The 14,517-nt window shown below is 37.5% G+C and overlaps 1 non-coding gene and 1 pseudogene across 1 annotated transcript; both read right to left on the bottom strand.

The window, feature by feature from the left end:
* Positions 1–762: 762 nt before the first annotated feature.
* On the bottom strand, positions 763–8,151 carry LOC137717473 (aminopeptidase M1-like; annotated as a pseudogene).
* Positions 6,858–6,976, bottom strand: LOC137719318 (5S ribosomal RNA). The gene has a single exon (XR_011066375.1). It is a non-coding gene; the product is annotated as a 5S ribosomal RNA (ribosomal RNA).
* Positions 8,152–14,517: the final 6,366 nt, after the last annotated feature.

Below are 14,517 nucleotides of genomic sequence, written 5' to 3'. Positions count from 1 at the left end.
AATCCAGCCACTGGTGTCGCCGGAATCCCCCTTTCCTTCCCTTCTCTTCCTGCAGCGGCGATAAGACCGTTTGTATTTGGGAACAAAACCCCTCCACTTCTTCTTGGGACTGTAAGGTGACCCATCTTTTCATTTAATTTAATTTAATATTTCCATTTTTTGTTAAATGGGTCGGTTCTTAATGGGGTTTTTATGGGTTGCAGCAGTTCTCGATGAAACGCACACCAGAACCGTCGTGCGCTTGGTCCACATCTGGGAATTTATTGGCCACTGCAAGCTTCGATGCCACCACTGCAATTTGGGAAAATGTTGGAGGCGATTACGAATGTGTTGTCAGTCTAGAGGTATGCAATAGTGAAAGAATCTTGCTTTACATAAATTGGTAAAGAATATTTAGTGGTTCATCTTTTTTTTTTTTTTTTTGTTTATTATTATTTTTTTTAATTTTTATTTTTTTATTTTTTTTTTTTTATTTTGGGTAAAATTGGGGGTCAAAAGACCCAAGAAAAACAACTAACTATTAACAAAGCGGGTACGAGGAAACCCAACAGCATCCTCAAAGATCAACCTATCCACAAGAGAAGGAGGCTCATAAAAAACATGAAGCCAATGTCAAACTTATGGCCTAAATCTGCCATACCATCAGCCACTCTATTCTTCTCACGATAAACATGAGAAACCGAGCAAATCCAATCCCTGCTCAATAATTTTAGTAGTTCACTTTTATTTGTTAAGAAAATTAAATTTATGACACATCTCGTATTTTACCATTTTTAATCATTTCTCACCGTCATAGTTACTTTACATAAAAGTTTACCAAATACTATAATATTGTTTTTTTTTCTTTTTCCAAAAGCACTTTTACAACAAAATTTACCAAACACTCTGCTGCTTTATTTTACAACTGCTTATTCTCATAGCACAGCAGAAGCAGTTTTTTTGTAAAACACACTAATACCAAACCAGCCCATAATCTTCGTTATAAAACAGATGCAGCCAAACATGGAATCCTAGTATTTCCGGCATGCCAACTCCGTCGCGACATCGGCAAGGTTTCTCTCGCTCTGAACACTCTGAACCCATTTGGCGTTGATTTGCACCCGCTCAATGCTCTGCTTCACTGTTCTAGTTATCTTCGGGTTTGGATGTGCTTTGAAGAACTCATCTACTTCCTTAGCCTTGTCAAATGAAGCAAACTGCAGAGGAAGGTAGAAGCAAAATAACAAGGTATTAGAAATCTAAGTTGCAAAACAAAAGACCTCGAGCATAAGAACGAAAGTTCCTAGAGAAAGAAAGAACGAACCGGTGAAACAATTTCACTGACAAAGCGAGGCATTAGTACTCCAGACCCCCAGGTCTTTGAGATGTGCTCCCAGTTATCCTGGTTTCGGATAATCCAAATGGAAAAATGAATCATAGCAGCAAAAGTAGAAAAAGAAAGAAAAAATCCATGAAAGTGGGAAACATTTTGTAGTATGTCGTAAACTAGTGAGAGTTACCTTCATCCACGTCCATGCTGTTTCCCGACCTTCATTACTAACAGCAAGTCCAAATACAGCATCCTGACTGCGAACCTACGTAGACGGGCATTAAAATCAGTATATCAAGCTTTGAGATTCTCAAAATTATTACTTGTAAGTAAAACTTCAACCTCCAATTAAGAGAAAGAAAATCTGAAATACCTCGGGAGTCAATATAAAGTGGAGAACTTCCAGTGTAATATTGGGATCGGGACAAGACGCTAAAGAACCTACAGGCACAGACACATCGATTACTGCTACAATCTAACAACCTCATATGTTAAGCATCATTTTACTAATTACTTATATTTACCTAGAATGCGGGTTTTCTCCTGGCTTAGATCACTCTCTCTGTAGATTCTAACAAGAGATTCATAGCCTGATCGGTCAGATACGCTTGTTCTTTGCATTAAAGCCACATATGCTGCCTGCAACAGTAGTCCATAATTAATATCAACGATGAACTTAAAAGTTTAATTAGGTATGTGTAATTAATGATTTACGTCAAAGCAACCTTTCTAATGTCTGGGGGAAGGAGGGGCGTGTTTCTGTCTTCTATAAAGGCATGAAAACGCCTACTTGCTTCATCTAACGTCAGGTCATGACCAAAAACAGCAAGTGCAGTCAAAATTTCTCCTCTCAACATTGCATCTAAATGGCTTTCGCCCGGTTTAGGCTGCCAACCAAGCCTCCTGTAAAGAAATTCCATCATAAATGATAAACTTTGAACAAAATTAAAGAAAAAGACAAGCAAATCTTGTGTCCTGATAGTGTATCTACGTAGGCATTTGAGTTGTTGAGAAAAGAACAAGCTTACTCTGCAGAATACTGGAAAAGTCCAATAAAGAATTGTTTAATGTGATCCAGTAGTCCGGGTACAGCATCGGCTGCAATTCTTGCCAGATTATAACTTATCTGTGAAACATGAGGACCAGAATCAGGCCAAGGTCATCAATGCAGTAACATAAACACAATGCAGGGGCGATCATTACAGTAATCAAATTTGACAGCACGATATAGTCAAGTTCCTCTCTGTATGCACTCATCAAGGTAAGCAATGAAGCAAAAGACTGCTTGCGGGCCATTGATAGGGCAAAGGAATCATCCAAAATGCCTGTGAAAGGAAAAAAAATTGGTGAAAACTTTCACTATCAAAGAGATAAACAAGCACGTACGAAATGATGATTACCAAATCTGTCAGTTTCAGACAATTGCTTCTTTTCGATAGCGTTTCTAAGCGCAGCTGCAAGTTCATCCTCATATTTCACTCTGTAAAACCCAGTCTGATCCACATTGACTTTTATCCAACTGCATAAAGCATTGTCTTTGTTGCTTGTGCCTCCACATCCAGCCTTTCCTACTGAGCAACCCAGAAATTCCTTTATGTCAAGAGTTTCAGACTTCGCTTGTAGTAGGAAATTCTTGCGTACATCATACGAGCCACAGGATAATGTGATCGGCACAATCCATTGCCCATCGCCTTGGGAACCGCTTGAGTAGAATTGTGTCTGCCATACATTAATTTACTTATTAGATCTCTTTGTTCGTGTCCTTGTACCGTGGAATAAAACCTAAACAAATGACTTAACAGCTTATATGTGCATTAGAGCTTGAGAGGATCTTTCAGAATTTTATTTGATAACCAAACAACTTTGAAAGAGGCAAACATAAGGAAACCTGATTAAACTCCAGTTTTTGATCTTTGACTTTGACAGAAATAACCGGGTAACCCTTCTGCTGTGTCCATGAACTCATTAGTTTGTTTACAGGTTCACCAGATCCCTCCTCAAGGGCAGCCCACAAATCTTCTGTCTTTGCATTTGAGTAAGCATGCTTTTTGATATATGAAGCAAGTGACCTCTGGATGCATTAAAAAGTGGCATGCAATTAACTCTCTACCTTTTTTATATCATAGAAAATAACATAGTTCCTTCAACCTTCAAGCACACTAGTTGACAAATCAAAGGACATACCTGGAAGACTTCAGCACCTAGATAGCTTTGTAGCATCCGAATAACAGCAGCACCTTTTTTATAACTTATCGCATCAAGTATTTCATCAATCTCAGCAGCATGATTGATCTCCACCTGGCCAAAAAGAACAGATTAAACCATAAATACCAGAGAGACTTGTCCACACTAATACTCTCCAATAATAACGCCTTGAAAACTATAGTGGTGAATATTACTATTTAAAGCCTTCTGTGCAGATGATCCAGATTCGATGCCAGGAAACAGCAAACTTAAGGAAATTAAAATTAAAATGAAACCCAAGAAAGACCAACTGCACGAATAAGTACCTCAATGGGGTGAGATTCTTCAAGCCCATCCAGCTTAAGACCAGCAGTGACTTCATCAAGAAACTGAGTCCATATTTTCCACTCTGGGAATAAGCTATCAGTAGCTAAATAGCTCACCTAATGACATTAAACTACTTAGTTATAAGTACAAAAGCATGGAAACTAACAAGTATAACAATGATATGAAGTGATACCCATGTTGCAAATCCCTCATTCAGCCATAAATGTGTCCACCATTCCTTTGTTACAAGATTGCCAAACCATTGGTGTGCCAATTCATGTGCCACGGCAATCGTAACCTTTTACCAAAACCAAATAAAGTGATTAAACGTATCATTGAGTGCTAAAACTATACCTCCCTACCATATTAACCAAGATAATTCTGAAAGCAGTAACATTCAGGATGCGCATTTTACCCTTTGCTTGTTGGCAGCTGCAGAATGTTGTTCATCAAAAAGCAAAACTATTTCTCGGTATGTAACTAAACCATAATTCTCCATGGCGCCGAAAGAAAAATCAGGTATTGCAACCATATCCAATTTGGGCAACGGGTATGGCACAGCAAAATATCTGCAGAACTTATCATCAAAGATTTCATATTAAATGGAATGTAATGCAGCATAAGTACAACAACAACCAAGTCTTATCCTTATCCCACTAAGTGGGATCGGCTGTATGAATTGAATCCTAGAATGCCACTGCGCTCGGTTTTGCGACAAATCTTCCATTAGCTCCAAGTACAACATATCTTTTCTTAAAGTTTCTTTCCAAGTCTTCCTATATCTTCCTCCACCCCTTTTGCCTTGAAGCTCCGTTTCATAGTCGTCTTCCGCTAGCTCCAGGTACAACATATCTTTTCTTAAAGTTTCTTTTATCTTCGGTTCACGTGTCCAAACCACTTTAAATGATTTTCCATTGTTCTAAAAAACTAGCCTCGGGGCCTGCCTAGGCGCCCTTGGAGGCGGGGCTGCTAGGTTTTCGCCTCTGTTTTGTGAGGGTAGGCGTAAGGAAGTGTCGACGGGCCTAGGTGACAGAGGCGCGCCCAGGTGTTTAGTTGGGCCTTTTTTTCATTCCAATTCCAGGTCTATTTCCGCCGTTCCTCTGTTTCTGCCATTCCTCTTTGTGCCGTTCTAGTTTCAAGAAAGAAGAAAGAAATTTTCTCTCTCCAAATCCTAGTGGCAAAGTCTAACTCTTAACTTTTTTTTATGTTTTTGTTTTTTATTAATAGCCCATTCAGATTCTGCCACCTAGCATTTTGATTAGCCAAGATTTATTTCTCTTGAAATTTCCTACAACTACTCGCTCAGCCATTATTTCCTTTAAATTCCCTATATTAATTGCTCCACTTAATCTTTATTTCATTTTAAATTCCCTATAATAGCTCCACTTAGCGTTTATATCCAAAGTATTATACTATATGTATAATTATATATGCAATATATATTAAGTTATACAGGTCGCGTGAGGCGAAGTCTCACACCTCATGCCTAGGCGGGGCTATCCATGGAACGACTCCGTCTTTTAATACATTGATTTTCTCTCATCTTATCTTCAATTGCGGCCACTACTACTTTACCTTGGATATCCTTGTTCTTACTCATATCATTCTTTGTGTGCCCACATATCTAATGAAGCATTCACATCTTCACTACTCATTTTTTGCACGTGTTGCTTTTTGACAGCCCAACACTCCGTGCCATAAAGCATTGTTGACCATATTGTCATCCTATAACATTTTCTCTTAAGCTTTAGTGGCATATGACGATCGCACAACACACACACTACACTCTTCCACTTTATCTGTCCAACTTGTATTCTATGGTTGAGATCTCCATTTAATTCTTCATTATTTTACAAGATTGATCCAAGATAACAAAAGTATTCACTCTTTGGTACTTACTGATTTCCAACCCTCACCCTATCTCATCTGGACCCCCACTTTATCTTAACTTGCAATCCCTATACTCTGTCTTTGACGTTAGACGAAGACTTTTAGATTCCAACTCTTCACGCCAAAGGTTAAGCTTTGCATTCACTCCCTCATGCGTGCTATCAGTACTATATTATCTTCGAAAAGCATACACCAAGTGATATCATCTTGAAAATGTCCTGTAAGCTCATCCATTATCAACACAAAAAGGTAAGGACTTAAAGCTGAACCTTGGTGTAACCCTATGGTTATGGGAAAGCCTTCATTTTCTCCTTCATGAGTTCTTACTGCAGTCCTTGCTCCATCATGCATATCCTTTATTGCTTAGATATATGCTACACTACTTTTTTCTTCTCTAGAATCCTCCAAACAATTTTTCTTGGGACCCTATTAGAGAAACTGCTACATTAGTCCATAACATGCATCAAGTGCAATTGCCAACTTGAATATGAATGATTAGTAACTTTTACACATACTCTGTGCACAATTCAAGTGTCTTGACAGCAACGTGCAAAGCAAACTTTCCCTGGTCTGCCTTACCAACTTGACAATATACCCGCACTTTGACCCCTGTAACGACATCAAATGTGACATCATCAAAAAAAGGGTTGCACTGACATACACATGAAACTAAGGATATTGTGTAGGAGTTTACCATCAGAAGTATGATCTTCAACGTAATCAAACAATCCGACAACAATGGCCACCAAATATGTAGACATAATTGGTGTTTCCACATATGAAACTGTCTTCAGATGTCCATTCAATTTTTCTTCTTGAATCGGCATGTTAGAAAGGGCTACTAGTTCAGACGGAACACCATCAAGTGTAATCTTGAATGTAGCCTGCCAACCAAATAGCCAGCAAGTCATAAACTCTATATTTGAACAATTTAACCAGAATGGGAAGATTGATTTAAACTCTATATTTGAACAATTTAACCAAAATGGGAAGATTGATTTCTCATCTTTACTAGCACCTTAAACAATAGATCTCTTTTTACCTAGTCTCAAAAATGCATTTATAACAATGTATATTAGAATGGTGTAAACAAAATCACTTGATCTTCTTCTTCTAAGCCTTTTCTCACTAGGTGGGGTCGGCTGTGGGGATGCAACACGAGGACTTCCTAGCAGGTCACCCATCCTAGTAATATTCTCGCCCAAACTCGCTTAACTTTGGAGTTCATATGGGATCCGGTACATGTGAGTTGGTATGATCGCATCCCAAGGATTCGATGTAAGATAAGAGTGCCGGTTGTCGACTACCTAACGCCTTCCCCCTCCTCCTTAGATGAAAATCAATATCTTAAGTCAATTGTGTGTGTTTGTGTGTGAGAGAGAGAGAGAGAGTAACCTTGCAAGCAGGTTCATCCCAACACGGAAAGCACCGCCTGGCATCAACGGGTTCAAACTGCGTAACTGCCATATTTTTCTTCTCACCATTGTGCTCATATGTACTGCACAAAACAAATCAAATCTTAGACATATATATACCATTGGGACATGATAATACTGAACGAACAATCGAAGATGGACTGCGCAAAAGTTCCTGCATTCAAAAGCTACCTTCTGTAGAAACCCTTCATCTTGTCATTCAAAATTCCTTCAAATTCAATAACCAAAACTCCAGACCCAATCGGAAGCATCTCTCCAAACTCCAAAACCAAAATTCCATCGTCTTCGAACGTCTCGGCCTTCGAAGGCTTGAAAACCTGCTCAAACATTCATTTACTCATTCAGTAAAGACACAAGTAGCCAAACAACGCACTAAATGAATTCCAAATAATCTTTCCATTTCCTACGTTATCCGTGCAGCCAAACAAGGCAGTAAAGTTGGCAACGTTACAATCATCTTATCAATTCCAATCCATTCACTTGCCCACAAATCATGAACAGAGCAGTAATTAAACCAAAATTAAAACTAATCAACGATTGATTAATTGAACTTAGACATACTAATCGAGTATTAATTAACAAATCAACATAAAAAGAATGAAAATTTTCATCAGCCAAACACCTCACTCTCCATTCTACTTCTTCTTTCAGTCAGTTCTACAAATTTGAAAATCAAATGCGCATCGATTACCTTGGACGAGCCGCCGTGAGCGAAAGAAACGGAGCCCGCATTGACGGAGAGCTCGGCGGCGTTGAGAACGATGAATTTGGTATCGGCGACGATATCGAGGTCGATGTCGACGGAGCCGCCGAATTTGCAGGCGACGAGGTCCGGCATCAGCCTTACGTCGTACCGTTTCGGGACGGCGAATTTCGGAAGCCGGGGCTGGCCTTTAAACTGCTCCATAGCAGCGACGACGAGTGTGATACTTGCGAGCTGCGCGAGAGTTAATCGAGTTCAGATTTCGAAAGTGTGCTACTGGGACTCATCAATTGTCGCCATTTTACAACTTGCAACGTACGGTCTGGACTTCATTTTTTGACAATATGATCCGCAGTTAATTTAGCAAATATCTCTTGACAAATAATGAAATGATCGACTAATTGTAGTAATGGTCTTTTAATTTTAACTCAGTTGAAACAATGATCTATCAACTAAAAGTTTATTATCAAGTCCCTCAACTCATCAAAATGTGCCGCTATGATCATTTTCGTAAATTCTGTTATAACTTTTTGGATTGAATTGGTTATGTGTGACCTCCACAGCAACCCAGCTGGCCCTGGGTTTGAGACTGGTAGAGACATAAAGGAAGGGGGGATTATGGAATGGTGTTTTAGGCATTGTATGAAAAAGGATTGGAAATGTGGAATTTTGGTGTATGATGCTGACACAAAAGGAGAAAAGGACAAAGGTTTCTGATGTTGCATCCACACCATATAGAAAAGAAAATAAAAAATGAATAAATAAATAAATATGGAAGGTTATGGGTTGGCACAGTAGTATGTGAATGATTAAGATTACAAAGATAAGTCTCACTATTTTCTCCTCTCTTTTTCCTCTCTTTCTTTCTTTCTTCTTCTTCCTTCCTCTCTCTCTGCCGTAAGTCTCTATACTTTGGTGTTGTGTGAGGTTTGTATTTATATAGAAAATAGTAGTCGTAGGAATAAAGCTTCGACAGTTAGTGGAAGGGCAACTTGCTCATTATTTAATTATTTTAGTGGACATACACTATTTTACAACACTCCCCTTTGGATGGTCATAAGTCTTCGATTGACTCGTTAAAACGGCGGTGCAATAGGCACATAAACAACACAATAAAAAAAAATTCGTAAATGTGAAATGTTTGGCTGATATCCAAACACGAGTTGTACTGAGGAGTATTGGTGGTTGGCTATAAGTTTCAATCGAACCAATGATGCAACATGTAAGATGGCATGTTCCCATTCAGAAACTGGCAATTTTGTTTTCATGAGCAGAGTGCGAGCTATTAACTAAATCTGATTGATCAATGATTCTGCTAAACCATTTTGAGTATGGACATGAGGAACAGTGCGAGCTATTACCAACTTCCCTTGAGAACAAGCTTTGCAAGGGTTATCATTTAAGATAGCAATGTGTGTGCTTAATAATGGGTGTCTATTAGAGATGGTAATGATACTACGCATCATGGTGGATCCTGGATGGCCCAGAAGGTCATGCCAAAGCATGGAAACCTTTGAATAATGAACTTTTAGATCATGACAATATGTGGTTCAACTGTCTTTATGTATGTATAATATAATCCACTCAACAAATCTCGCAACTTCTTCAATATACACTTTTGGGTATCATTGGAGGTAACGCATAAATACTCCACATTTTCTGCATTTTTTGTTTCAATGTGGTATCTATTTAAACGTATGTCATTGAAACTCAACAAATTTTGGGTAGATCGAATAGCATACAACACATTTTGTATGAACAATATTGTTCCATTTGGTAACATAATCTGAGCTTACTCTGAGCCTTCAATTACATATGATTAGCCTGATATTGTTGTTACCCTTACTTTTGTAAGCATTAAGTTTGAGAAATACTTTTGATCACGAAGTATTGTATGCGTGGTTGCGCTGTCTACAAGACAAATAGCTCCGCCATTTCTCATATTTTGAGAATAACCACAGTTTTTATCCATGCTTTCTGAGTAAATGGAATCATAGTTAAAAAACAATTTATTCATAATAAAAGGAAATTGAAATATCACTTTTATTGAATTGAAATGCGACTTTTAAACTACAAGTTCAGAATAAAAATACATCAAACATAAATGATTCAATCAGACCGGTACACTTCACTCCCTCTTTCCACAATGAAGTCTGAGGCATCTAAGTGGGTTGTGTTCAACTGCCCTGATAAGTTGAGCACTGGATTAGGTATATCCATTAGTCTAGCCTGGTCGAAGAAATTGGTCTCGACACATTTCTCCTTGAAGGTGGCTTGATATAGATCCACCAAATATTTTGGGGTACGACATGTACACGCTCAATGCTCATTGCCACAACACTCATAGCAGACTCCTTCAAAGTTTCTAGGAACATTGTTCACATGAGTTTTTCCTTTGTGGCGATTTACATTTTTAAAACTCAGGCTTGAATTTTGTGTTGGAATCTGGTTGTGAAACTAGACACCATGATTCTTGCCTTTCCTGTTCCACCGGCCTTACTTGTGGCCACGTCCTTGTTTAAGATTATTACCACCAGAAGATGTGGCGTTCACTTCAAGGGAAGCATCATTTACTTATGGGAATGGTGTAGATTCAATAGGTCGGGACTGATGATTTTTCATCAGGAGCTCATTATTTTGTTTAGCTACCAGGAGCACAGATATCAGCGGGTTGTATTTAGTGAAGCCTCACTCTCTATACTGCTGCTGCATGAGCACATTGGAGGCATGAAAGTTGTTAAACGTCTTTTTCAACATATCCTTCTCAATTATGGTTTCCCCACGAAGTTTCATTTGGGAGCTAATTCTGAACATCGCAAAATTGTACTCAGCCACTAACTTGAAATCATGGATCCTTAGGTGTGTCCACTCATAACGAGCCCTTGGAAGAATCACTGTTTTCTGGTGATTGTATCTGTTTCTCAATGCCTTCTAAAGAGTTAATGGATCTTCAACCGTTAGGTACTCACTATTTAGTCATTCATCAAGGTGGCGACAAATAACGATCGTGGCCTTCGCCCGATCTTAAGAGGATGGACTGCCTCCAGATGGTGTCCTTCTCCCTAATGGTGTCTTCAAGAATCCCTGCCTCCAGATGGATCTTGGTATCCACTATCCAGATAAGGTAGTTCTTCCCAGTAATATCCAGGGCAACAAAATCAAGTTGTGCCAAGTTCCCTATTTTATTTTATTTTATGAAAAAAAGATGAAATATATAAGAACTTGTAATAATATGTATTTCTAGAGGAATATAGTGTTAGATCTTCTGATTCTTACAAATTTTTCATTTTGATCTTCAGGCCAAAATGATAAGCATTCGAAACTTCAGGCTCGAGATTTACATAATTAATGAGAAGGGCGATTGTACTGCACCATTCTCATTGAAATAAACATAGTATGGACGATTATTCCGCACCACTTAAACAGCAAGAAAATTTAAATATGCAGAGTAGTTTAAATATGCTGAGTAGGACAGGGGATTATACCGCACCACTTAAAATTGCGGTAAAAAATATGCAGCTCAAGATGGGCTATTGCACTACACCATCTTTGATCGCAATGAAATTTGTACTACTGATTTTCCTGAAGCAAATATATATATATATATATATATATATATATATTTATATATTGTTATATGATTGTATATCATCTTTTGCAGAAGCAAAAGAGTACAGACTTAAAATTTGTAGATAATCTGACAGCCATATAAACAGCCTCGGAATTCCAACTTGCGGACCTCAGATTGAAATACTTTCTTCTTCAAAGTTGTTCTTCCGCCCAGTACCTACAACATATCAAATTTTCAAAAAATTCCAACAGTGTGATCATCCCAGATACCTGAAATACCAAACCAATTTCCAATTTCTGCAGAAAATTGGACAGACACCTTATGAGTACCAAAACTCCATTTTAGTAGCTCAGATCGAAATTATTTCTTATAAAATTGTTTGGTATCCACTTATCCATATCAAACTAAAATTTAAGCTAAATCTAACGGTTTGATCTTCTTATAAGTTGCAGATACTCTTGACTCCAAAATTTATGGAAACCGTTTTGACTTTTTCGAAATTCACCGGAGGAGGAACACCGATTGAAACTTATTGTTACTATTACTTCCTTAGTAATTAAAAGGATTTAGAGTTGTGAAATGAAAATAAAAAATAAAAAGAATGAAACAAAAGAAGTGGTAGACTAAGAAAAAGAAAAAGCATAAGATGAGGACTTAATCGTTGCATTTTATTTGCTTTAAATCTTCGATATTTATGTGAATGATACTGAATTAAAGCCCTTGTCAAAAGCTTCATTTTAATTAAATGCAATTTATTCACAGCTAAAATTACCGTCTATTGTTTTAATTTATTTATTGTATTTCTCTTTTGTTACGATGAGTATATATAGGACCCGAAGTTCCTTGATCAGATCAGAACCTGTAGTTTCTTGATTCTTATTATATAAAATAATTGGACCCGAAGTTCCATCATACAAAAAGATCGGGCATGAAATCCTTTGATCCTTAAGATTGGACATGAAGTTCCTTGATGAGTACCTTAAGTTTGAAAAGCCGAATTGCCACAACTTAATTGTAATAAAGGACATAAGAGTCTCAGTCCACAGACTATTAAATAAGGACCTGGAGTTCCTTGATTTATGTAAATGATGATATAATGTATATTTGTTGGAGAGTTTACATCTCAAAATCTTGATGATTATTGCATATCACTAGGCATTGATATTGAACGTCATGTTCCTCATGTCCATACCCAAAAATGATTTAGTAAAAACATTTATTAAGCAGATAAAATTGATTATCCGCGCTCTGCTCATGAAAACAAAATTGCAAGATGGGTACATACCATTTTACATAATGCATTATTAGTTAAGTTGAAACCAGTTGCCAACCATCAATATTTCTCAGTACAACTCATGTTTGGGCACCGGCTAAACATTAACATTTACGAGTTTTTGGTTGAGTTATCTATGTGTCTATTGCACTGCCACAACGTACTAAAATAAGGCATCAACGTAAACTGAGAATTTATGTTGAATTTGATTCACCATATATCATTCAACATTTGGAACCCTTGATTGGGGATATGTTCACCCTGATGATATGAGATACTTTTGCTATGGTGTGACTTGTTTGAAGAGGTATTCTCGGAGAGGAAGAAAGCTGAGTATTTCAATATGCTTTGTTGAAGATGCATTCTCGAAGAGGAGGAAGAGTTTAGGTATTCTTGCAAGTCTGTCTTGCCATGAAAGACGAAGGTCGACATATATAGAGTTTTCTCAATAGTAAGTAGTGGTGCTCTGCATTTACTCTTGTCAGCAACTATGGTGTAATTAGAACAGTAAGATTCATGCAATTTCAGCTTTGTCAGAGATTTTTATAAAGTTGCACGTGATATCCAAAAAAACTGAGATTGCGTGTGAAAGGTACCGACAAACTTTCATTTAGGAAATCCGGCTTTTGAAATTCGAAGAGCGGTGTCTCTTCGATTTTTGAACAAGTGGCCTTATTGCTTCTTCTTTTATAGAGGCATCAATTATGTTAAAAAACGTACGCTCGGAAAAAATTGCTGCATGTAGAATTTTCTCTTTCTTGCGCTTTTGAGATTTTATCTGACCTCATTTTTCTTTCATCATTTCTGAAAATAGTTTGCCTATTTAACCTTTGTTTAAATTTGAGTCTCAGGAGGGATACAGACGAGCTGTGTCAGGATAATATATGGCGCCCATCCTTTTTATCTTCTAATGGCCCTCTTACAGTTGGAGACTCTATGATGAAGAATAACATAACCGCTACAGTAGCAGCTAGGAATCTTCTTACTCCAAAGGATAACAGAATCCTTTCAGAACGGCCTGATGATAACGTGTTGTAAATAGGCAAAAGTTAGAGAGATAACTTTTGCTAAGGACATGAGTGAAGCAGGTGTAAAGTATCACACTATCACTATAACACAAAAATATTACAGAGGAGGTGAGAGATACTGATATTATTTCTCTTGCTTTCTTTCGCAGTGTCTTCCGTGAACTTATTACATCGATGTTGTGTGGGGTTTGTATTTATATAGAAAATAGGACTAGTATGCAGCAAACTTCAGTAGACAATAGAAGACATCCCTTATTCCCACTTGTACCTTAGTGGATTAGTGGCCAGCGTGGATATGCACCATATTTACAACAAATCATAGTGTCTTATACTTCATGCTTTTGAATAATGAGTGAAGAAAAATTTCGTAGAAATTGTCCATTTGGAAATTTCTCAAAAAGCTAATAGTTTCTTATACTACATGCTTTTGAATAATGAGTGAATAATTTGGAAAATCAAAAGATTCTCTTGCAGTTTTTCATCACTTCTTTTTCATCTTGCTTTTGCTTAGTAGTGCAAATTTCATCAGAGCCGTCCATTTTTTAAACATGTTGTTGATTAACATATAACCTAAGAATTTATGCGTGACTTGACTTCAAATGCTCACCCAGGTGAGACTTAAGTCCCAGTGTAACATGTTACATAGTATTGTTTATTATTTTAGTTTTTTTGTCAAAATTTATTATTATTTGGTATGAATCTATTTATGTTGGTAGTGAGGATGCTTGTGATGCTATATTTATTTAGAGTATGCGTTAATGAGATGCTAAGAGTACCAATCTCACTTTGAAAAAGT

Source organism: Pyrus communis, chromosome 15 (genome assembly GCF_963583255.1).
Source record: "Pyrus communis chromosome 15, drPyrComm1.1, whole genome shotgun sequence".
NCBI lineage: Eukaryota > Viridiplantae > Streptophyta > Magnoliopsida > Rosales > Rosaceae > Pyrus > Pyrus communis.
Note: the sequence above shows the minus strand (reverse complement) of the source record. Positions and strands in the feature narration are given on the sequence as shown.